A 25262-nucleotide genomic window follows, 5' to 3' on the forward strand; every position below is an offset into this window, starting at 1 on the left:
CCAGTGTAGAAAGTTCATTTTGCCTTGTCCCTCTTTGCAAGCCTGTGACAATGAAGTTCAAATATCATTTGTCCAGTAATCACTTTCTGTCATGTGCTGCTTTTTAAACTGTTTACAAATTTGAGATTCAAATCAAAAGCAGTTGGTTTTCTTTTTAAATGTATCAAAACAGGCATGTCTTGTCCATTGGTATAAATAAAAGTATAAATGGCAATAAAGTACAAAGGCAAAATAAAAAGTCAGTATGATGAGAAGATAATCTAATGTCCTTAATCAAATAATTAAATTTAGTTAGATGGACAAAACCAAAATCAATATTTTACAAAGTCATCTTTTGTTTTTTGTTCATCTCAGCTTGCCGACCAATCATGCCAGACCTCCCTAATCCTGGACCACACAAAGAACCCTGTCAGCCACACACACAGCCCTTTACAGGATTGAAGATTCCAGTGGAGTGATTTTATACTTGCTGAAAGTTCATCCCATGACTTCTTGGATTATGGCTTGGTAAAAGAGTTTCTTGGATAGAAGGATGGTAAACATCAAAACATCTGAGCATCCCCTGGGCAATGTCCTTGCAGATGGCCAATTCTCTTACACCAGAAGCAACTTGCAGTTTCTCAAGTCACTCCTGACACGAAAAAAAAGTAGCGCACCAAAGCTTCCAGCAATGGAAAATAAAACCTTGGGATGCATTTATGCTGTGGAATGAATCCACTTGTACTGCCTTCATTCAATGCTATGAAGTCATGGAGATGTGTTTTTACAAGGTCTTGAGCCTTCTCTGCCAAAGAATGCTGATTTCCCATCAAACTACAAATCCCAGGACTGATAGCATTGAGCAATGGCCATTAAATTTGAGATAATGTGCCTAAAATAGACACTCCAAGTGCAGCTCCTGAAGCAGCTTCCCATTTTTCTTTGGTTTAGCACTAAGATTACCATATTAGGCGAATCTAATGCTCACCCTACTTTTGACCAGGTCACTGAGACCAAAAGGCTGAGCATTAGATTTTAGTAAATAGGGTACCTCCCTTTTGTTTTTCAAAGTCCTCTTTTGGCCCATTTTTGTCAACACAATTATACAGTTAAAATCTATACACTTACAGTGGATGCACAACATTTTTCAAGCATAATCAGAGCGTGTCACAGAGACCTTAGACACCAACAAAAACAACAGACACTAATAGTATTACAGGGAAGAAGTTTGGGAAGGAAGTTGTTACCGCTTGTTATGAAATGTATTCCTCTTGTCTTACTTCTGTCATAATGCCCTTTCCTTTCCTATGTGCTAAAAATAAATAAAGTTTGCTATATATGACTGTGGGAGATAGACTTTTTGTGGGAAAGCCTGAACAAATATCATTTGAAATGGCAATCGCTATATTATTTCACATTTTTCTTTCAAGACCTCTTCTTATAGCCTTTGGAAAAAATTGAGAAATCAAGGAGAAGAGAGTACAGGTTATGTATGATCATATATATATATATATATCATATATATATATCTGTGTGTGTGTGTGTGTGGGTGTGATTATTCTCTATATTTTATTCTATGGTTCCACTTTCATACATTTGTCATTTATGACCATCTAGTGTTAGGGCAGGGAAGCATCCAATTAATCCATCACTTTTGTATTCACTTCACATTTGGTGTCCGGAGCATACTGATTCATGGAGTGGCTTGTATGCCATAAACCATGTACAAAATAATTGATGCCTGTGGATATTGCTGGCCAATAAAGGGGAAGAATTGCCTTCTGTAGAGGGCAGCAACTTCTCTTAGAATGCCTACGTACCATATTCTCTTTATGGTTGTATCTAAAGAGAAGCTTTCTAAAACCTCACTTGATGGGTTTCCCCCCTTTTGAATTTTCATGGATATATATTCTTTTTTTATTGAGGGCATTTTCTAGAGAGAATTTTAAATGAGTTTTCAAAAGCAAGCCCGAGTTGGTTTTTTCTCTTTAGGGCAGGAGCGGGTGGGTCTAGTTCCTTTAGATCTGTAAACTGGGGAATCTACAGGCAGGTCAGATCTCAAGAGAGAAGTTTGTCATATGGAAATGCTTAACAGTCCAGCTTACATTCTGTATAGTCTCGCTTTTATCTCTTCAGGTTTTGAACATGATCCTTTCAAAGCTAGATAACCCTGTTAAAAAAATCCTCACTACTGCTTCGCTTGCTACCCAGTTCCTATAATCACATTCCACAAGGAATAGGTTACTATGACAATATTGTTGCAAATAGTTTGGCTGAGTGTTTTTTCGCTCCCTAAACCCACACAGTGCCACAGACTTTCCCCAGTCTTGTAAGAAAAAAAACAACCCAGAAAGAAAGATCAGAAACTCTCTCAAGCCTTATAAATACTGAGCTCAGAAGACATGGGTCATTCGTTAAACATTTTGTTATAATCTCAAATCTATCACTGATGTGCTTTCCAGCTGATCTTAAACCTAGATCCTAAATGCATGGTTGTTAATAAGCTGTGATCTACACGCTGTCAAAAGTGGCAACCCTGCTTCACCCTGCTTCACCTCCTCTCCCTTTCTTTCCTGTACCCTATAAGATTTAGAAAGCCAAAATCTATGTGTTGTGATGTCGTCATGTTATGCATTTCCCCTTTCTTTCTCTCTCCCTCCCTCCCAATACAAGACCCTAAATGGCTTACCACAAATTAAAATGAAATACAGCTGAAGCACTTTATATAATACAAAAAGTTAAAAGACAATGAAACAAACAATTGGATAAAATAACCCACCAAGTTATAATAGCTGAAAACATAAAATCATAACAGCTGTAAAAATAATAAAAAATAATAAAAGCACAGCACACCCTGTTAAAAGGCTTTTTCCTTTGCTTCATGAGCTGTTACATGAGGGAATGACAATATCCACCTAATTACTGTTTATTTATTAATTATAGTAATGAGTTCCATTCCATTTTTATACTTTCCATATTCCCAATGCTGTAAGCACAAAGAGGATACATGGCTCTCTTCAATTCAGGCTCAAGACAACAATAACAACAACTCTGGGCTTGTCTTCAAAGGTCAGAAACCACAAACTTCACCAGTTGCTGGGCTTTCTGTTGAGGCTGCCATAACTTTAATCCAAATGTATTGTGTAACAGGACATGGTACCTGTTCTGTCGCCGCTGGGCCTGTAATTGACTGGCTTTAAAAATAGGATGTGTAACCTTTGCCCAGCGGCAAGCCAGGGGCCTAAGGAGAAGTTCTCAGAGGTTTCCACTACAAAGAATCTTCAGATGGCTTGAGAAGTACAACAAAGTATTTTATTAATGAACAATCAAACTTCTCTTATCTTCAGCAAAGTAAAGCAAATAATTCCAAGCTTCTAGGGAACTGGTGAATTCCTAAACTTGCCCACGAAGGACAGGCAACTATCTTCAATAACTTCTTCTTTAAAGGAAAAACCCCTTTTTTAACTTCTCCCAGGCTGACTGAAATCCAACTCTCACTGGTCTGGGCTCCGCTACAGGGCCGAACTGCTTCTCGGACGCCGAGTGGACCTACCAGCAAGGCAGTGGATATTCTCCAGCTGGAGTTCTTTAGTCTTTAGGGCTGTTTCCTGGAAATTCCCAAAGCTGAAGGAATGCTTCCCTGGAGTTCTTTAGGAGTCTCTTAAAGCTGTTATCCTCTGGATTTCTTTCCCTTTTGTTTCTGTTGGAATTTCTCAAACCCTGGAAATTTTTAAAGCTTGAATCCTTTGTACAGGGGAAGTTACACACATCCTATACAAAAGCTAACCTGGCTGAGACTGACTAACAAAATGGCTCACTTCCCTTCCAAAGCCCCAAAAGGGGGCGGGACTAGGGAACCTAATGATAATTGACAGATGACCTGCCCTGTAACTGCAAACTTTAACAGGAAGCCACCCTTCTGCAAAATTCCAAGACTTGGGCTACAAACAAACACTTGATGCAAAGCAAATAAAGTGGGAGCTTCTGGTACAGCTGTACCTGCACAGTACCATAAAATATTGTCAGGTGGGACTAAAGTAATCTGTTCTCTCTTATTTTCAAACTCCAATCTTCAGCCACAGCCGTCAATATGGCCCTTGCTTCTCTCGTGGTGAGTGGTGGGAAGTGGCCTGGAGGAATACTGAATTCTGTTATTGTCAATGATGTCTCCCCCATCTCCATTGGTGAGGCAAGAACCATATTGGAGAGGGACTGCTGTGGCTGAAAGTTGCATTTTTGAAGGTAGGAGGATTAATAGTTTTCTCCCAATTGATGGAAGGCTCTTCTATGCAGCCCGAAAACCTGGACTAAAAAATTGATTAGCCTGAGGAATCCAGATGATATTTCAGGCTGGCACCCTCCCTAGCCACATTCCGTAAGGAAGTAAAGATGTAGATGTTTCATTGTGCTTTCAATTGATGACTCCTATAACAAATGGCCGGTATCATGACTTGAATTGTCATTCAATCTGATGTCCTATATTATATTAACTCATCCTCTTAATTTGCTCTGTTTCCATGATATTTCCTATGCCATTATACATTCTTCTAATACATTTCAAACTGGAGTAAACTGAATTTACTTGATTTAATACAGGTTTTAAAAACACCTGTAAAACCTGGACCTTTAAGCTAAGGTCTAGCCCGCCCCCCCCCCCCCCCAAAGGTGGGTGACTAGAGGATTGAAATAGCCTGGAATAGCCTGTCGGTTTACAGTACCACATCTTGGTCTACAATCTGTTTAGGATTATAGTCACAGGACACAATTCTGCATCCAATTTGGGAACCTTAGCAGCTTGTGATAAAATGGAATCTCATGGGATTTTCTGATATCTTCTACGTATCATAGTGATTTATGATGCAAGAGTGCCATCCTGTACCATAAAGAATGCCCATAGTTGCTGTGCCACCATGGCACAGGTGCTTTGGATTGAAAAAAGAGGCATTACAGGGTTTCAGTGGCAGCTGTGGTGGGCTAGACAAGTGGTCCTAATACATTGCCTACCTCAGGGTTATTTATCCCTGCTATAAATATCTATATAAATAAAAATGTAATGTTCGTTTGTGATATTCACAAAACTCAAAAACCACTGGGGCAATTTGGACACCTAACAACCCAATGTATGTTCTTCACTAAAAAAAAATTGATTTTGTCATTTGGGAGTTGTAGTTGCTGGGATTTATAGTTCACCTACAATCAAAGAGCATTCTGAATCCCACCAACGATGGAATTGAACCAAACTTGGCACACAGTTCTTCCATGACCAACAGAAAATACTGAAAGGGTTTGGTGGGCAGTGTCCTTTGGTTTTGGAGTTGTAGTTCACCTACATCCAGAGAACACTGTGGACTCAAACAATGATGGATCTGGACCAAACTTGGCACAAGCACTCAATATGCCCACTGGATGTCCAACAATGATGAATCTGGAACAAACTCAACAAGAATATGCCCAAATGTGAACACTGGTGGAGTTTGGGGAAAATAGAATCTTGACATTTCGGAGTTGTCGTTGCTGGGATTTGTAGTCCACCTACAATCACAGAGCATTCTGAACCCCACCAACGATAGAATTGGGCCAAACCTCCCACACAGAACTCCCATGTGGGCCACAGCAATGCGTGGCAGGGGACGGCTAGTATTAAATAAAGGAAATAACTTTTAAAGAGAAGCAAAAGTGAGACATGCATTAAGAATCGTATTTAGTTTCTTCTATGCAGTAAAATTCACAGGATGGTGGATGAGGCCTTCTCAGCCCATGATTGTTAGCTATTCAATTGTTTTATTTATACATACAAAGATAGGACAGTTGTCTTTATAAAAAGAAGCATTTTAGTAAGTTGACATCAAAAAAGTTAGCATAAGTGATTCTGGAGTTAGCATAAGTCTCCATAAAGTCAAACTGCTGTGCTCCAGCATCCACTGATATCCTAAGCTTCAAAGTACAACCAGCCAGCTTCTTGTTGGCTGTTTCTGTAGCTGCCTCTTTGTTTTGCCATCCATCTACTTGAAGATGGGGAAGGTGGGGGCAGAGGATCTGACCTGGGAGATAACAGAAGCATTGCTTGCACTCCAGGGAAAATACCTTGCAGTGGTAGCGGGTTTATAAAGGAAGAAAAAAGTCTATCTAACTCTCCTTTAGTTAGAAAGAGTGATTTTGTTCTGCAGCAATCATCTCTTTATTATCTCCATGTCACAGCCCCAACACTCTGGTGGGTTAAGTCTTATAGAAAGGTTTCCCATCATCTAAAGTGGCAGCTTTTCTGTTTTCCTTCTGACATCTGTACCTGGGCCCCTAAAGGGGAAAAAGGAAAAATAAATAAAAGTTGAAATATGAGAAGAGAAATCAGAAACAACAGAGTTTGTAGAGCCATTTCTTTTTTCTTCTTTTTCTATTTCAACTTTGGAGAAAAGGCAGTTTGAAGACCTAGCGATGTTTGAAACAGAAAACAATCGCTTAGAAGCAGTTTGTGCATTACTGGCCAGTTTGTATAGTGGACCATCTGGAAACAGAGTTTGCACATTTATTTATTTACTATTTATTTATTTATTTACCTTACTTATATAGCGCTGTTCTCAGCCCGAAGGCGACTCACAGCGGTTCACAACAAATACGAACAGCAAAAATTCAGTGCTACAGTATAGAAACAGTTAACAACCTAACACATTACACAATTAATAAACAGTTACTACAATACCCATTCACTGTCGTCTCGTCATCAAAAACATGTTCCAGATTCGTCATCCATTGTTCCATTCCAGTGTTCATTAACCAATCATTGCAATAATTATTTGAATGCCTGCTCAAACAGCCAGGTCTTCACCTTTTTGCGGAATGCCATTAGAGATGGTGCTAGTCTAATGTCCGTAGGAAGGGCATTCCACAGCCGAGGAGCCACCACCGAGAAGGCCCTATCTCTCGTCCCCGCCAGCCGAGCTTGAGAAGCAGACGGGATCGAGAGCAGGGTCTCCCCGGAAGATCTCAAAGTCCTGGTGGGTTCATAGGCGGAGATGCGGTCAGATAGGTAGCTTGGGCCGGAACCGTTTAGGGCTTTAAAGGCCAACGCCAGCACTTTGAATTCAGCCCGGTAGCAGATCGGTAGCCAGTGGAGTTGGCGCAACAGGGGGGTTGTATGCTCCCTATTTATATTTATTAGTTATATTTCTATCCATTTTATCAAATGAGGTCAAAGCAGCACACACTGCTCACTTTCAGATTATTTTTACAACATTACTGTAAGGTCGGCCAGGCTGCGAGAAAACGTCTGGCCCATGAATGAGTTTTGTGGCTCACTGCAGGACTTGAATCTTGATCTCTCAAGTTCAACATTCAGATTTCTCCATCCCGCAGGCTGTAAGACAATTTGTGCCAAGGCTATTATTTACTCGCCATTGTGCATTGTGTGTAGTGTGTACACAATGCATGCAGTGACTGGCATTTGGGAATCCCAGGTGGGTATACCTACATTCCATGTGTAGGTATCCATTTGGAAACACAACACACATAGAGTCAGAAACAATTGATGCATCATATATGCAATGATCCTTCCACAGTATTCAATCATTCCAAAGAAGGAAAATATTGTTGCTGAACTTAAAATGCTGGCAATGTAATATACTCCTGGTACACTGAGAAAAAAAATCCACTGAGCCACTACACATCAGTTGGCTTAAGATGCACATCAGCGCAGACATTTTCTAGCCATTTGTTTCCAACACAAGGCTTCAAACTCAAGTAAATTCTTGTCTAGAATTCTATGCTGGATGAGGACTGAATGGTGAAAAGAATGGTGGATTTCAGCTTCTCTCTCTCTCTCGCTCTCTCTCTCTCTATATATATATATATACTAGCTGTCCCCTGCCACACGTTGCTGTGGCCCAGTCTGATCTGGAAAATAAAGTAATGAGAAAGTGTTGGTTTCTAATATATGTAATTTCTTTATGCTTGTGGGTAAACAGTATTTCTTGCTGTTTCTTTGTCAGTGTTGATGTGGAGAGTGTCTGGTTTGCCCATCCTGGAACATGCAACATATCATAGTCCTTCTTTAAGGGTCCCGTTCAAATCTCGGATACTATATCTTTCTGTGTGCGAATCATATCTATCTATCTCTATCTATCTATCTATCTATCTATCTATCTATCTATCTATCTCTATTCCTGCCAGGAGGACTTTGATTACGTTTTCTTGCCCTGATGAAGGGAGTTGGGTTGGATGGCCTTAAGTATTTTCTGTTGGTCATGGGGGTCTCTGTGTGGGAAGTTTGCCCCGATTCTGTCATTTGTGGGGTCCAGAATGCTCTTTGATTGTAGGTGAACTGTGAATCCCAGTGACTACAACTCCCAAATGTCAAGGTCGATTTCCCCCAAACTTCATCTGTGTTCATATTCGGGCATATTGAGTGCTTGTGCCAAGTTTGGTCCAGATCCATCATTTTTTGAGTCCACAGTGCTCTCTGGATGTAGGTGAACTACAACTCCCAAACTCAAGGTCAATGCCCACTAAACCCTTCCAGTATTTTCTGTTCATCATGGGAGTTCTGTGTGCCAAGTTTGGTTCAATTCCATCATTGGTGGAGTTCAGAATGCTCTTTGATTGTAGGTGAACTATAAATCCCAGCAACTATAATTCCCAAATGACAAAATCATAATTTTTTGAGTGATGTTCACTCCTTGTGTTGTAAGATGTTTTGTTGCCAAATTTGGTGTGATTTCGTTCATTGGTTCTTTTGTTTTTAAGGTATCCATTATGCACAGAGTATTTAGATAGATAGATGATAGATAGATAGATAGATAGATAGATAGATAGATAGATAGATAGATATTAATGGCTCTGTACCAGTCTTATTTATTTATTTATTTACTTTGCTTATATACCGCTGTTCTCAGCCCGGGAGCGACTCACAGCGGTGTACAACATAGAAACAAGGTTCAAGATACAAGACACAATCTAAAGATCCAAGACACAGTCTTCCCTTGTTTGGATCCCTTCAGATGTTTTGACCTGCATCAAATACTTAGCTGCCATTTTTCCCGGTGGTAGTTAATGGGAGCTGCAAACAAAAATGTTTGTAGAGGTCCAGACTGCAGAGAGCTGCAGTCAGTTGTCATTATCACCACCATTACTTCCAGGTAAACAGAACTTGTTTCAAACTTACTGGAAAGAAAATTAAAATTATTGGTGAGAGATTGCTCACTGCACTATGGTATTGGCAAAAAGTCTGGGCATGTGATTTTGGAGCATATTAATGTACCTCCAGGAAGTCTGAGACTCATTTAAAGGGAATATAATAAAGTGTTTTCTTTGTATTGATTGAGAAAATATACCTCCTTTTTCCCCTTATTTTTTTTCTTGGCCATGATTCAGAAGGTTAAAGGGCAATACCATCTGTTTCTTAACAGGACAGTTGGTGTAAGATTTGCAAGTCCTACAGGTACCTTTAAGCATGGATAAATATGCACTCAAGGGTTCAGCTGGATAGTTTTTCACCACCAAAGGATGATTATGTTGTGTGCCTTGAGACATTGGCTGTAATATATTTCCTGTCCTTTTATTGCATTTTGGAATCATAAACAATGACTGTTTGGCTCAAAGCCATTTATTCAGCCCAAAAAGACATTATTTGCACAACAAAAATCAATAAAAATGTTACTAGGTCTGGCTGGATACTTTGCTTAACTGTGATATTTGTCTGTCAGAGATGGCATGCCATCTCTCGTAGGAGACTGGGGCCAAAACACAGCTATTGATCCAGTCATCGGTGATGGATACTGGCATTTGGGAAAGGGCTGCTGCAGAGAATCTCGATTAAAAAAATATATTTCTACGTTTTGCCTGCAGCAGAGTCAAGATAACTTGAACAAGGAGATTTTCTCTTTTATATTGGGTTTCTCCCTCTTGTGGTTGTTAAATGCTGTGGACCAAAGTTCATTATTGAAAGAATTAAGTCAATCTATGTTCTGCCAAAGGCTTTGACATCATATCAGATTCTTCTGATTTAGACACGATCGAGTTGTCCTTTTCATCACCTTAAAAGCAGAGAGGAAGACTTTTATACGCATCAGCTATAGCAGTGATGTGCTATGAGGATGCTTGCTTCCACTTCCCTTCCACTTTTTTTAAATACTAAGACATAAAACTAGATCCATTCAAAAACAAGACAGAAGTGATTCTCAAACAGAGTTACATAAGCATGAGCACTGCAACAAGGGTTCTTAACAGCTTAGTGCATTCAGGGCAATGGCAAAACTACTCAATTATTGTAGCAATATTTTTGGCAGTGCTAAATAGGCAGTGGTAATTCTCAGTGTCCAATCTGGTTCAGAAGCACTGCCGTCCTCTTCATTGTATAAAAAAAGAGGAGAAATAGCAACACAGAAGCAATAATCGGGAGGATGAAATGGTAAGTATGTAAGTACTTTATTGCACGAGGCAAACAAACCGGCATTGGAGCTGAACTAACACCTTTTATGACAGTCTCTATCTCACAATTCCATGTGCATCCTGCTGTTGGTTTGCCTCCTCCCCATCATGTATTCACCTTAGCTATTAATGGTTAAAAACTTCCCAATGCTGCAATGTTCACATCAACCCATGGTGCAGTGGGTGCCTTCTGTTTCTGTCCCTGCATGTTGGAAGTTACGTTATGTCAGGGGATGAGATTTTCCTCCTTTTCCCACTTCCTCTTGCTATTTCCAAGCTGCCCGTTTTCCTTTTATTTAAAGTCCTATCTTCTTCTTGTTTTTGTTTTTGAAACTGAAATTACACATTTGTGCTAAAAAAAAAAGAAGGAACAGCAGTATTGCAAAAAGTTAGGTTATAAGGTTGTGTAGAAGAAGTTATCTGAGACTCTGAATGGGCAAATCAGTACAACTGTGCTATTGATAAGTATTATATTGAATGTGATCATTCCAGGATATAGCTGCTATCAATGATAATGTGGCAAGTAATAGTCCTTAGTAAGTAAATACTAAAAAATTGATGACGATGATGATTATCATAATAATAGCCTTTCCCTTACCTGCATGCTGGGAAGGGGAAGGAGTTTGTCCCCTCCATCGAAGGAAGAAAGTAGGTCCGGCCGGAACTACTTATTTGGGGGCGGAGCCAGTTTTTGGGCGGGCCCACCCCCAAATCGTCACTCTGAAGTCGTCCGTCAACCCACCATGCCCGCCCTATATATAACAGTATAATTCAGTTGCCATTAGGGGGCCGGGTAGGAATTTTTTCCCTCCTATGTTCTGGGAGGGTTTTTCGCCTACCCTATACTGTTGGAGGCAAATTGGGATGGTGTGGTTTTAAATAGGTTGCCACAGAAAATAAGTTAATAAGTTAAATAGTTAATATAGTTCCCAGGCATCCCCCTTCAAGATGGAAAGGCCATTAAAGAATACACTCACCTCAAGTTCTTCGTGGTCAGGTGAGGGGAACAAAATGGCCCAAAAGATAGAATGGGGAAAAAAAAAGAGAGTCTGGGGCTTGGTTATCTTTATAAAGTTACAAAGGAGATTACTTTAAGAGGTTACCCGTATTAAGGTTACACGGGATACATGGTTCGCCCCACATAGCTAAAGTTTAGGCTGAAAAGCCTGTAAGTTGTGATTTCTTAAAAACAGTTAAATAAAAATAGGTAACGATTAATAAAGTTGCCCTTATTTAAACCCAGCTATTTGTGTGGTCTGATTATTTCGGTGGTTGGGAGACAATAATCTTTATTTATATCCCACCCCCTCTTCACAAGGACTCGGTTGGTTCACCACAGACCTGGAACAGTTCAAAACAGTAAGTATAAAGTCCTTTTTTTAAAAAGAAAAGCAATATGTTAGATGGAAAGTAGATTGACAGAGTTACCCTCCCCCTTCCAAAAAACCCCATAATCTAGAACTATTGTGTCATGGCGGAGGATCTTGGAATTTCTATAGACCTTTCGGGGTAACCAAAATTGCAGGGCAGATATAGGAGGTCTTTTGCTGTTTAGAGTAGTGTGGGACCCTTATTTCCTGTGAAGAAATTATAAACATAGACATGTACCTTACACACTTAAAGTAGATGTTATTTATGTACTGGAAAAAAAAAACAGAAAACAGTATATAAACTGTAAAATTTAAAAGGAAACAATGACTATGCTTAATAGGTGGTGAATAGGCTCCAAAAAATAGTTCAAAACTCATTTCAAATGTAGGGAGCACTGATGGTTTGATTCTAAAGTCACTTCTGAATTTTTCCGAAAAAAGTCAGAACTTTCCGAAACTTCCAAAATTTCCGAATCATTTGTTAATGGAGGACGTGATTGCGCAATACGCAGAAAACAGAACTGGCACTGGGGAAAGTCGAAGGCCTTTTCTCTCCCTCATTTTTACACCAATCTTGATGAAACTTGATATACTGCTACAATACATCCTCCTCTGTTAGCATATCAAATTTCAACATGTTAGGACATGTGAGCAAAAAAGAAGTTTCCAGAAATGACTTTATTAATTTCACTCTCTCCCTCCCACCCAAACACACTTTTTCTTCTTCTTTGGAACAGGACCGCTAGGACATGTTCAAAATATAGAAAAAAAGGGGGAGACCCCAATAAAAATAGCAAGGCTTTAGTGGTGAGCAAAAAAGAAGTTTCCAGAAATGACTTTATTAAATTTCATCCTCTCCCCGCCTCCCAAACAAACTTACTTTCTCTTTCTTCTCTGGCTCCAAACCCTTCCTCTCTCAAAATCTTCCCTTCTCCCTTGTCTTTCTCCGTTTTCCAAAACTTATTTCCTCTGGCTCCAAACCTTTCCTCTCTCAAAATCTTCCCTTCTGCCTTGCCTTCCTCCATTATCCAAAACTCCTTTCCTCTGGCTCCAAACATTTTCTTCCACCCCACACCCAACAGCAACAAGCAGCAGCAGCAACAATGGTCCAAATTCCCCTCTCCCTTCCCTGGCTTCCAATGAGCTTTCCAGCCATGTGCTTGGGTTTATGCAGCAATGGCTGCCGGATGCTGCAAACCCCTCCCCTCTCCAAAACGTAACCACTGATTGCAGGGATGTAGCCGGGGGGGGGGGGGGGCTTGGTGGCTTGGGGGCTTCAGCCCCCCCCCCCCCCGAAATTCTGATGGTGGTCCGCGAGAAGGCCTTACTGATACATTATTTAAACTGTTATGTTTATTTATATCATGATCTAATCACCATGCTCAATATATCCCATATGCATGGGGGTATTGGGGTAACGATACAAAAGGTTTGCTACGGTAGACCCTCTTTCACTCAGACTCAGCCCACACTAACCAAACTCAGCCCCCCCCCCCCAAAAAAAAAAACAAAATCCTGGCTACGGGCCTGACTGATTGGCAGGGAGGCAAGCTTCTTAGGCTTTGCCTCCCAGCAGGTTTAGTTGCATTAAAAACGCTTCATCATAGTTCCAACTCACTTCAACATCCCTGAAATCAATCGCGCAAGATAAGTCGAAACTACAGGGGACTACAGCCTCATGGAAATGTGGCAGAAGTCCCTTCGGAATGCAAAAGCATCAGATTTTCCCCCGAATTATGCCACATCTGATTGAACCTATCCAACCCTAGTAGTTAAGCACCCATTTTTGCTCAAGTCCAGGCTTATCATGTATTTTTCGGTTTACTTTTAGCATACTTCCTCGTTGCTATCACTTTCTTTATGCTCCCCATCTTAAGCACGGTGGGACGTTCCCAAATATTCCCTTTTTATTATCTTTTTCTTGCGTCAAGTTTCACAAATCCTTTCTACAGACTTTCTTTCATGCCTTTTCCTTTCTGAGTGTACATTTATATTGTATAATTAATGCACCACTTTAACTAATGTGACAATTCTCCCTTTCCTCACACATGTCAAGCTACAAACATTTTCATAGTTTAGTTCAGTGGTTCTCAACCTTCTTAATGCCGCAGCCCCTTAGTAGAGTTCCTTATGTTTTGGTGACCCCCAAACATAACATTATTTTTTGTTGCTACTTCATAATTGTAATTTTGCTACTGTTATGAATCGTAATGTAAATATCTGATATGCAGGATGTATTTTCAAATCCCAAATACCTGATATGCCCAAATTTGAATACTGGTGGGATGGGGGTGATTGATTTTGTCATTTGGGAATGTTGGAGTTGCTGGGATTTATAGTTCACCTAAAATCAAAGAGTCTTCTGAACTCCACCAATGATGGAATTTAATCAAACTTGGCACACAGAATTCCCATGACCAAGAGAAAATACTGGGAGGGTCTGGTGGACACTGACCTTGAGTTTTTGGAGTTGTAGTTCATCTACACCCAGAGAACACTGTGGACTCAAACAATGGTGGATCTGGACCAAACTTGGTACAAATACTCAATATGCCCAAATGTGGACACTAGTGAAGTTTGGGGAAAATAGATCTTGACATTTGGGAGTTCTAGTTGTTGGATTTTATAGTTTACCCACAATGAAATAGTATTCTCAACCCCACCAACAATAGAATTGGACCAAACTTTCCACACAGAACCCCCATAAGCAACAGAAAATACTATGTTTTCTGATGGTCTTTGGCGACCCCTCTGACACCCCCTTGTGACCCCCACAGGGGTCCCAACCCCCAGGTTGAGAAACACTGGTTTAGTTAATTCCAAATAGAAATTTCCTAAACTTTAGTAACGTCTCAACTAATCAGAGATTTGAAAGTCAGAACTGTGGTAGAAAGCCCTTTGTTTCTGCAAGATGTGCCTTGGTTTTAATTACATTTGGAAATTACTGGTATATTTTTATCATGGTCAAGCGTTGATATACAAAGTAATGGAAAGTTGGTTATCAATGCACATGTGTGTAAGCATGCACACATCCACACACACATTTTTTTAAAAAAAATATTTGATCCAGTCTCTTTCAAGCCTATAATAATTCAAAGCATAGTAATCCTGAGTGGTGTTGCTGTCTTTTATAAAAATGTAATTACTAGATAGAAGCTGGCTTGAGATGTTTGGTTTGCATGGACTGTGTCAATGAGCCTTGTAATTTATTGTGTGGCTATTTCATTCTTGTGATTCATACTTCTTCAAAGCAAAGGTACAAAATGTAAAAGAAACTTGTTAATCAAAGGACTCCTGACAAAGGGCCCCTTTAGCCTAGATCTGCAGCTTATGACTCATCATACTAAAATGAAGCCTGTGAATTGAAGTCCACTGGAGGCTCAGTACAGTTCTTGGATTTACTTTTTGTGTCACACTGCAGAACGAAGGAAGTTGGTAATCATCTGGTAGTTTCCATGATTGGGTGGGAGACATGACCCACCAGCCAGGAATTGTGGTATTTAAGATACTGAATCATATTGATTCAGTCCTGAGATAAGTACCAGAACAGAATAATTGTTTTATTCCTGGTAACAATCATAGTGCAGGAGCTGTGGCAAGGCCCAGCTAGTGGGAAAAGGGAGAAGGGGCACAACGGAGGTCTGAAGTTCCAGAGAGATCTAGTATGGACCACAAGCCCATCACTGTAAGGAAAAATGACTTTAAAATTGAGGCGCAAAGATAGCTCTAGAACTCGTAATTTGAGCTAGGGAGAGAAGCGTGCCACATAATGTAATATGGTTATTTAAAAACTACAAGTTCCAAAGGAATATGTTGTAGATCTAGGGTGCTTCTTCACTGGCATACAGCTGATTAAGCAGAGCTTTCCCCAAACTCTGGAGTAACCATTGATTTTGGGCATGTGTAATCAACTGTGCTGCTTCCTATTTGGAGAGTGGCCATGATTGGTTACCCCACCACTCCACTTTGCCATTGATCTGCCATTTGTGATACCCATTAGGTATGGAAATGGAGCTGGACACTGTTCAGTGCCCACATTTCCACACAATGCAGATCTGATTGGTGTGAAAATACCAGTTTGTGTTATGAATAATTTTATTGTAATTTTACATTGTTTGCTGTATTCTTATAGTTTATGTTTTATGTAATTTATTATGTTGTTGTTTATGTTTGGATTTTATTTATTGTCTATGTCTGTATATGTTTGTATGTCAAAAATTGGGATTGAATGTTTGCCATATATGTGTACACTGTAATCTGCCCTGAGTCCTCTGCGGGGTGAGAAGGGCGGAATATAAAAGCTGTAAATAAATAAATAAATAAATAAATAAATATTGTATTGCGTTGTTGGGCTTGGCCTCATGTAAGTTGCCTCGAGTCCCCATTGGGGAGATGGTAGCAGGGTACAAACTACTACTACTACTACTACTACTACTACTACTACTACTATTACTATTATTATGGCTGCACAGGAGTTCTGCCAACCTGGGACAGCAGTCCCACAGCCCATGGTTGGGAATGGATCAGGATTCCAGTCCCTCCTATAGCATCTCATCCCACCCCCCAAAAGACAGGAAACATGACTTATCTTAATCTGTGGGATCACTATTTCATGGTTTGCTCCCATGTGACAGAGCAACGCAGCTTAAAAGGAGTGAGTCCTTCCTCTCCTCTCAAGTCGCCAAGCTCAGTGAAATGGCAGCAAACCAGGTAGTAAAGAGTCAGCAGTTCAAGTTAAATGTAGATTTTCTGTCTTTTGGGGAGGGATGGGGTGGTGGAGGTGAGAGTGGGGCGCAGGATGGACAGCCATGTGCCTCTCCAGGCTCTCTGAGCCTAGTGAGTGAGCGTTGGCTGTGAGGACATGATTCTGGATCCTGCAGAGGGATCTGGGATGGCTTCCCCTACTGCCTCAACATAGGAAGTTCTGAATCCTGGTGCAGGATCCAGATTTTTCCTTGTGTATTTTTCACCATGTTGCAGCCACATTAAGCAGCTTACCCAAAGTTTCCTCGCATCAGCCTGCATGCATTGTGTGGATGCATACAGTCTAATGTGATTCTACACTGCATTGTTTGGCAGTGTAGAACCACTCTCTGTTTCTGAGCTAGGAGAGAGTATAACCCCTCCTCTGGTCTCCTCCCACTGAGTTAATTTGAGAGCAAGCCTATTTTCTTCTTTCTATTCAATTTGTAGAAGCTGAATTGGGACAAGGAGAAAGGGAGAAAGTGGGAGAAAGACAGAAAAACTAGGACACATCATCATTATCATCTGCTATTTCTGTTCTACTACTGAATGCTAACATTTCAGCCACCTTTATTTAATACTGATAGTCTACTAATTCATTTTTTAAAAATTGCCATTGTATTTTTTAGTTGAGCGGTCTTGGTTTGCACATGATAGCTTGCTGCTTCTCCTCTCTACATACTTATAGAGCAGCATTAACTGAGTAGGATTAATCTGAGGAAATTTCCCTAGTTGATTTGAGATTAGGGATGTAATGGATTGGCCTACCTTAAAGAGTTGGTGCTAAAGCTCAGTAGCATTGAGGGGAGGAGCAAACAGGCATCCACATAGCCTGGAGTGCAGTCTGAATAGCTGATGAAATTGGAGAGAAAAGCTCACCAACTGGAGATGAGCAGAGTCAGAAGGGGAGAGAAGAAGCTGAGCTAGCTATTTTAGTTCAGTGAGGAGTTGGGGGGGGGGGGGGAGAGAAGACAGAAGTTTTGAAGGGGGAAGGAAGGAAGGAAGGAAGGAAGGAAGAGTTTGGCAACTGTTTGTGGTTTAAAGATACCTCTTTAAGGATAATAGCTAATAGGCCTCTATAGTGATTAGAGTGCTGTGGGAGGAAGGGAGATTCCAAAAGGTTTAAAAGATCCTGTTTAGATTTTCTATGTGGAGAACTTTGTTTTAAGAAACTCAAGATAAAAGTACCGTCCTCTGTATTTGAAACAATTACACATATTGACTGTTCAAAATGAACAACATATTACTGTTTCATTTCAACTAAAGTCTTCGTGTGGCTTTTTAAACATTCAAGTGAAGGAAGTGGCCTATTGAGATAATAAATTGATGGCAGCAATAGAAACATTTAATAAATAATAGGAGGCAGAAAAGGCAAAATATAAAATACAATGGTAGCTTCCCACTGTCTTGCCTTGTGTGTGTGAGGGTGTGTGTTCTCTTAATCCCTCATGGCCTTGCCCTGGGCCAGATCTTGTTGTTTGTCCTTTTCCCTCCATCTTGTTTGTAGTTATTGCTATTGTTGGCAGCGTTTGCCTATCATCTTTATTACAGGGGGCAATTCTCAGACTCCTAAATATCTGCATAGTCATACTGACTGTTAATATCCATAATGGGTAAATCTGAGATAGATGATATAGATAGATGACTGGGATTGTGGCGCAGCTGGCTGAGTGTCAGCTGCATTAAGATCACTCTGACCAAAAGGTCATGAGTTCGAAGCCAGCCCGGGTTGGAGTGGGTTTCCAACCAATTGTGTAACCTGTTGTCGACCTTGCAACCCGAAAGACAGTTGCATCTGTCAAGTAGGAAAATTAGGTACCACCTTAAAGTGTGGGGAGGCTTAAATTAACTAATTTATGAGGCCATAAAAAAGGACTCCGGCAAGCACTCCAGCAAAAAGCATGCGGGGAATGCGGAAGTACTTCATCAATGTCGTAGACGGACTATGAAAGCGACAGCTCCCCTGGCGGCCAGAAAAAGTTAAATAGCCTCTGTCTATGTCTGTATATGTTGTATGTCAAAATTGGCATTGAATGATTGCCATATATGTGTACACTGTAATCTGCCCTGAGTCTCCTGCGGGGTGAGAAGGGCGGAATATAAAAGCTGTAAATAGATAGATAGATAGATAGATAGATAGATAGATAGTAGAAATTGAGATAAAATAGGGGATGGGAAAGAAGCATAAACATTGAGAGTACACAAAATTACAATGTTGTCCACTTGCTACAGAAGTTAGTGCTGCTCACTAACACTAGTTATCTTTTTAATCTCCTGTTGTTCCACGATTTCATTTGACTGCATTATAAAACAAATGTTAAAAACTCAGGTATGTAATTCTTGTCCCTATCTTCAAGCAGGTATGTAATTCAGTAGTATAAAGTAGGTGAATTAGTCTTATCTCAGCCAAGTGGTTTAGCGTCTTGGGATTGTTCTCGTAAAATAATGAGACTACCAATGACATCTGCTTTTTCTTAGAGAAAAATGATGTCTGCAGGGAGGGGAAAGAGTATCTATTACTCGGGCCTTTTAATAATGCCACCATTTACAGCTTTGGTATTCTTTTAAAAAAAGAAACAAAACATTTCATTGATGTGAAAAGAAATGAATAGTAAAGGGTCGACACACTTGTTTATTTAAAAATATATTTTGCATTGCCAACTCTGTTACTTGCTGGCAATTAAAAAACTTTAAGCAGGTGTAACATTCCGATGATACTTCAGGAATCTAAATAGGGATTGCAGCATACGGTAAAGATTTAGTAAATACTTTTCTAGTCCAAAATCAATGCCATCGATTGCCATTAAAGCAGCAAGCTAAAACAATGAAGAGGCTTCTAATTTTCAGGCTCCGGGTGGACTTGGTTTTTTCTTTGCCTCCTCCCCTTCCTCCTCCTCCAACCTCCAGTTAAGAGCATCATTAAACAGTAAGAGCAAACAGCATATTGAGAGGCCAAGTGTTTTATTAATTCATCATCAGAATTATCTCAGTGCATTAATATTAATAGCTTCAAATTGGATTTCATTTAGAAGGTGAAATAAATACGCTGATAGTAAAAGCTAGCAAAGCCAGTGCATCTTAAGGAAGAGGCACTTAAGGCAGAGTAAGACTCAAAAATAGATGTGATAAGTCGTGCTGACTTCCGTTACTGGAGGGACACCTTCTGGGTAGAGTTTCAGGCAATTCTGAAGATCACAGGAAAATTTAACTTTTAAAGGAGTCTGCCCCTCCACCCCCAGCTGGTTTTAGTGTGTGACTGGCAGAATGAAATGACAAATGTGCTTCTTTCTTCATCTTTGTTATATATACGAGGGGTATTTTTTAAGTAAGGTCCGTTTGAACATAAGTACACAATGAAAGTTTATTTCAAAAAAGTAAATTTATTTTCAGAAAGTACATACTTCACTCTATTTTTCAACATAGTTGCCGAGTTTGTTCAAACACTTATCATACCTCTAAACCAATTTTAAAATACCCTCTTCATAAAAACTTGCCGCCTGCTGAAGCCACCAAATTGTCTGTAATCAAAGAAAGGTGACCGGAGCGGTCCTCATCATGGACATTGTCACGGCCATCTTTGAATTATCATACCCACTTACGTACTTTGCTTTCACTCATAACAGTATCACCGTGCACTTCACAAATCTGTCGATGAATTTCTGCAGCAGGCAGGTTCCTTGCTGACAAAAACCGTATCACTGAGCAAACCTCACATGCGGAGAGTGAGTTGATAGTCTTAAACATTTTTAAAGCACAGAACAGAACCGTACAGATTAGCTACAGAGCGGAAACTGAGCACAGCTGTTCCTGAGGCATGCCGGTACACGACGCATGCACTCGTTGTGGTATGCACGCGAACTACTAGCGTCTACAACAAAACGGACCTTACTTTAAAAATACGCCTTGTATTTCTTTTTAGAGGTGTACACCGGAATCCTCTATCACCTTTTACATTATGTTTACTTTACATATACATAGTTTAGTAGCAGAGGTGCTTAGAAACTCTGTTAGTGAATTGCAAAGATGCATATAAGATAGGCCTGGGTAACAACGCAAAAATTTGTTTCTAAAATCGATTTGTATTTGGGTTTTTTTTTTGTTTCGATATTTAAAATAATTACAAAATTTTCCTTTTAAAAAGTTCGATATTTACGAAATTTCGTAAATGGTAAAAATTTAACGAATCGATTTCCGAAACAATAACGAATCGATTAGTTAATGGCGGACGCGACCGCGAAATACGCTAAAAAACCTCCAAAAACTTCTGAAGCTTCCCTCTCCCTCTGTTCTTGACTGTTGGTGTGATATTATAATTTTTTTTCACTAATTAAACCATAAAACTGGCCCAGACATGCGGAAATAATAACGAAACGACCTCAGAACAATAACGAAACGAATACAATAACGAAATACGAAGCATTTACAAAACGTGTTTAAAAATTCGTTTTTTTTAATGATTGCTCCAGAATGGTTCGTTATCGTTTTGTAATTGGAAAAATTAACGAATTATTAACGAATTACGAATTAACAAAACAAAACCGCCCAGGCCTAATATAAGAATACAATCAAGAGTGCTTGATGCTCATTGGAACTGATGTACATCAGTATGCAATGTTCATCAGTGTGAAGTGCACATCGGTGTGTGATACACTTGCCAACTTGTGTTATGAAATCAACCAATTCTCATTCCTCTGTATATATTGTATATACTCACTCATAAACTGAGAGTAGGTTTTGGAGCCAAAATTACGGAACTTGATGTGACCTGGAGATAAGTCGAGGGTCAGCAGAGAGGGAAGTACCAATGCCACCTCAAGGGCCTGCTACCCTGAGATAGTAGAGTTGATCAGTGCTTCTTTCAGGTTCTCCTGGGATGGACTAAACTTTTGTCTTTTGCCACTGAAGTTAGAGAAAAGTAATAATAATAATAACATTTTATTTGTACCCCGCTACCATCTCCCCAAGGGACTCGGTGCGGCTTTCATGAGCCCGAGCCCGAACACAACAATACAAGCAATAATCACAACAATACAAGCAATTAAAATAAAACATAAACAATAAACATATAACATTATCAATAAGACAACATACAATTAAAAACTGTGGGAAGGCCAAATGTAAAATTAAAATTGGAAATAGTTCTGAAACATTGACGAAAAGGTGATAGTGGCATTTGTGGAAAGACATATGAGCAGACCTAAAAATGTAAAGTGCTTTAGAGGGACAAAGTACTAAGGGATCATTATTCCGGGAGGCACGCTGGAACAACCACATCTTCAAGTTCCTCCTGAAGACTGCCAGAGTTGGGGCCTGCCTGATGTCCTTAGTTCCAGAGTCGAGGGGCCACCGAAAAGCCCCCCTCTCTCGTCCCCACCAATCACACCTGCGATGCTGGCGGGATCGAGAGCAGGGTCTCTCCAGATGAACAAAGAGATTGTGTGGGTTTGTATACAGAGATGGGGTTGCTTTTTTGATTGAGAGTATGGTTCCTTTTTTGATTGAGAGTTAAGGTGCAGTACACATAAACCCCTGGATAAGTTGACCCAAGAGTTAATTCTATGACTATTTTTTAAGACTTATACATAAGTATATAGGGTAAATCCACTTAAGAAGTCTGGCTAGGGGCTGTAATTTGATAGATTTCAAAAACTGATTTGGATAGATTTCAGGCACAGTGTTGTTATAAAATGCTTACCATGTATGAATAAAGGGAGGGACAGGACTCCATTGATAAAAGTCAAGCTGCTCACTCCTGTGCATTTAATTTATCACTTTATTTCCTCTTATAGCACTGGTTCTCAACCTGTCAAACCGTCGATTGTTCCCTACTGGTTGCTTGTTTTATACCGTGATATATTTTACTTCTAGCATGCCATCCATTGGGCTGTGGGCTGAAGATGGGCTTTTTACTGCAACTTACATGAGAGAAAGGAACACCTTTGTGCTCCGTTCTCTTTAAGTAGAAGGAGCTGGCTTATGCCCATAACTGATACAGGAAATATTTGAGAGAAAAAACATGGACAAAACAAATGTATAGCAAATGTATTTCAAGGCTGCCCTTGAAAACGTCTCGGAAATTCCAACTGGTCCAACGGGCAGCAGCCAGGATGCTAACGGGGGCCCCTTACAGAGAGAGGTCAACCCTCCTGTTCAAGGAGCTCCACTGGCTGCCGTTTATTTTCTGAGCCCAATTTAAGGTGCAGGTGCTTACCTACAAAGCCCTGAACGGTTTGGGACCATCCTACCTTCGAGACCGCATCACAGTCTACGAACCCACACGCTCGCTCCGGTCATCAGGAGAGGCCCTGCTCGTGATCCCACCCGCCTCGCAGGCGCGTTTGGTGGGGACGCGGGACAGGGCCTTCTCTGTGGTGGCCCCCCGCCTCTGGAATGCCCTCCCAAAAGATCTCAGACAGGCCCCCACCTTCGCGGTTTTTAGAAAAAACCTGAAAACCTGGCTATTCCAACGTGCCTTCTCAGATTAGGAACCCCACTATCAAGCCCAGAAGCACTTTAGTAGAGTCAAGACCACTCTCAACGCACACCGCACTTATACTTTAATCTCATATCCCCCCGTCACTTTTTTCAGCACTTTTAACCCTGTACCCCACTCCAGCCGGCTCAGTTTTTTTAATATGTCCCGTTGTATTGTTTATTGCCATTGCTCTCTGCTTAAACTGTTTTATTTGCTATGTATTGTATTGTTGTATTGTGTTGTGCTGGGCTCCGGCCTGTTGTAAGCCGCATCGAATCCCTTTGGGAGATGCTAGCGGGGTACAAATAAAGTTTAATAATAATAATAATAATAATAATAATAATAATAATAATAATAATAGCATGCGTTTTGTGAAGAGAAGGACACACTGGTGTTGCTTCTTTTTAAAAGGGGATCTCAGATGGTAATGCAACAGGTTGAGAAATGAACTAAAAGCTGATTCAAAATGTGGATTATTAGCCATGGCTCTTAGTGTGAAAAGCTATATAAATAATAAACTGATAAATAATAGACTGATTGAAGTTTTTTTTAAGGTGTTATTTTTCTTAATTGGCTGGGGAAGGATGAGAGGGCACAAAGGTCCATGAAGCCCATGGAAAACCAGGCTAACAGGGTTCTCGTTGGCAGAGAATCTTCACTGTTGACAAAAGCAAGGTAATACTCATTTGAAAGAATCATTTGAACTAATCTCATGCATTGGTGGATTCTAAATTAAGTGTAACAACTCTGGGAAAATGCTTTAGGCATAATTGGATAACTCAATGAAAACAAGAGGCAGCCAAAGAAAACAGTCTGGGTAGATTTTAGGAAAGTATAGACAGAAACACCTATGCATACAGAGTAGGAACAAATAGTTATGGAAAGGCTGTGAATGCTTCTCATATTGGAAAGGCTAACTCCAAACAATCAAATGATTTGTTTTTACATTGAGGCAAACCAGGAATATTAAGCCAGGTGACTTTTAAGGAGATGGGATAGATGCCTGATGTAGAGTTGGAAATTAGTCACGAAGCAAACTTTAGAATGAAGGTGCCATTGAGAACAAACATGTAGTCAAAAAGGTAAAAGTAACAGAAAAACAAAGTTGACAAACAGGATAATTATATACCAGTCTACTAGGCATGGGTAACCACGGAAAAATTTGGTTCTAAACTCGTTTTGTTTTTAGGGGGCCCTTGCGTTTCGTTTTTTTAATAATTCCAAAATTTTCCTTTTAAAAATTTCGAAATATACGAAATTTCATATAATTACAAATCGATTCGTTAATGGCGGACGCGATTGCGCAATATGCTAAAAAAAACCTCCAAACGGGACAGGGGGAACTTCTGAAGCTTCCCTCTCCCTCTGTTGTTGACTGTTGGTGTGATAAAACAAACAACAACTATAAAACTTGCACCAGACATGCGAAAATAATTACGAAATAATTACAAAATAATTACGAAATAATTACGAAATAATTACGAAATAATTACGAAATAATTACAAAATAATTACGAAATAAATTGAAAAAATTGTTTCGAATCTAATTTACTCCTCACACTATTCCTGCATGGCTCAATATTAGATCGTAAACTAATTTAAATACGAATTAATAACGAATTACGAAATTAACGAACGAAACCACCCAAGCCTACTGTCTACTACTGAGTTCAGTTAGATGTAATTTAAGATAATGGTATATACGATTGCAGTCTTGCAGCACAATTGTAATTGGTAAATCTGGCCAAGAGCCATCTGAGCAACAAATAGGCCTATTGAAACTGTGCTGAATCTAAATTTCTCCCATTTTACAGAATTTCAAAATCATCCAGAACTACCTTGCTACTGGCCTAACTATGGCCAGTTCTACACAGACACTATACATAGGCGGCCCTAGGTAATTTTCAACGGTAAGCAAACAGTATTTTGCCCCCCCTCCCCCAACCAATCACTGATATATATATTCTGTTCATGGTGGGAGTTCTGTGTGCCATATTTGGTCCAATTCCATCATTGGTGGAGTTCAGAATGCTCTTTGATTGTAGGTGAACTATACATCCCAGTAACTACAACTTGCATATGTCAAAGTCTATTTTCCCCCAAGAGCACCTCAAGAGCGCCCCTGGGCAAAATCAACTATACTGCAAATGCTTACGTTGCATAATGGGTTCAGCCACCCTTGACACTATAATACAGTTTGGAAGTGAATTACAAGGAACAGGTATCACCGTGGGATAATTAAATTGATTGGTTTAGAACTGGTTTGTGGCCAGGAA

Source organism: Anolis sagrei, chromosome 4 (assembly GCF_037176765.1).
Source record: "Anolis sagrei isolate rAnoSag1 chromosome 4, rAnoSag1.mat, whole genome shotgun sequence".
In the NCBI taxonomy this organism is placed as follows: domain Eukaryota; kingdom Metazoa; phylum Chordata; class Lepidosauria; order Squamata; family Dactyloidae; genus Anolis; species Anolis sagrei.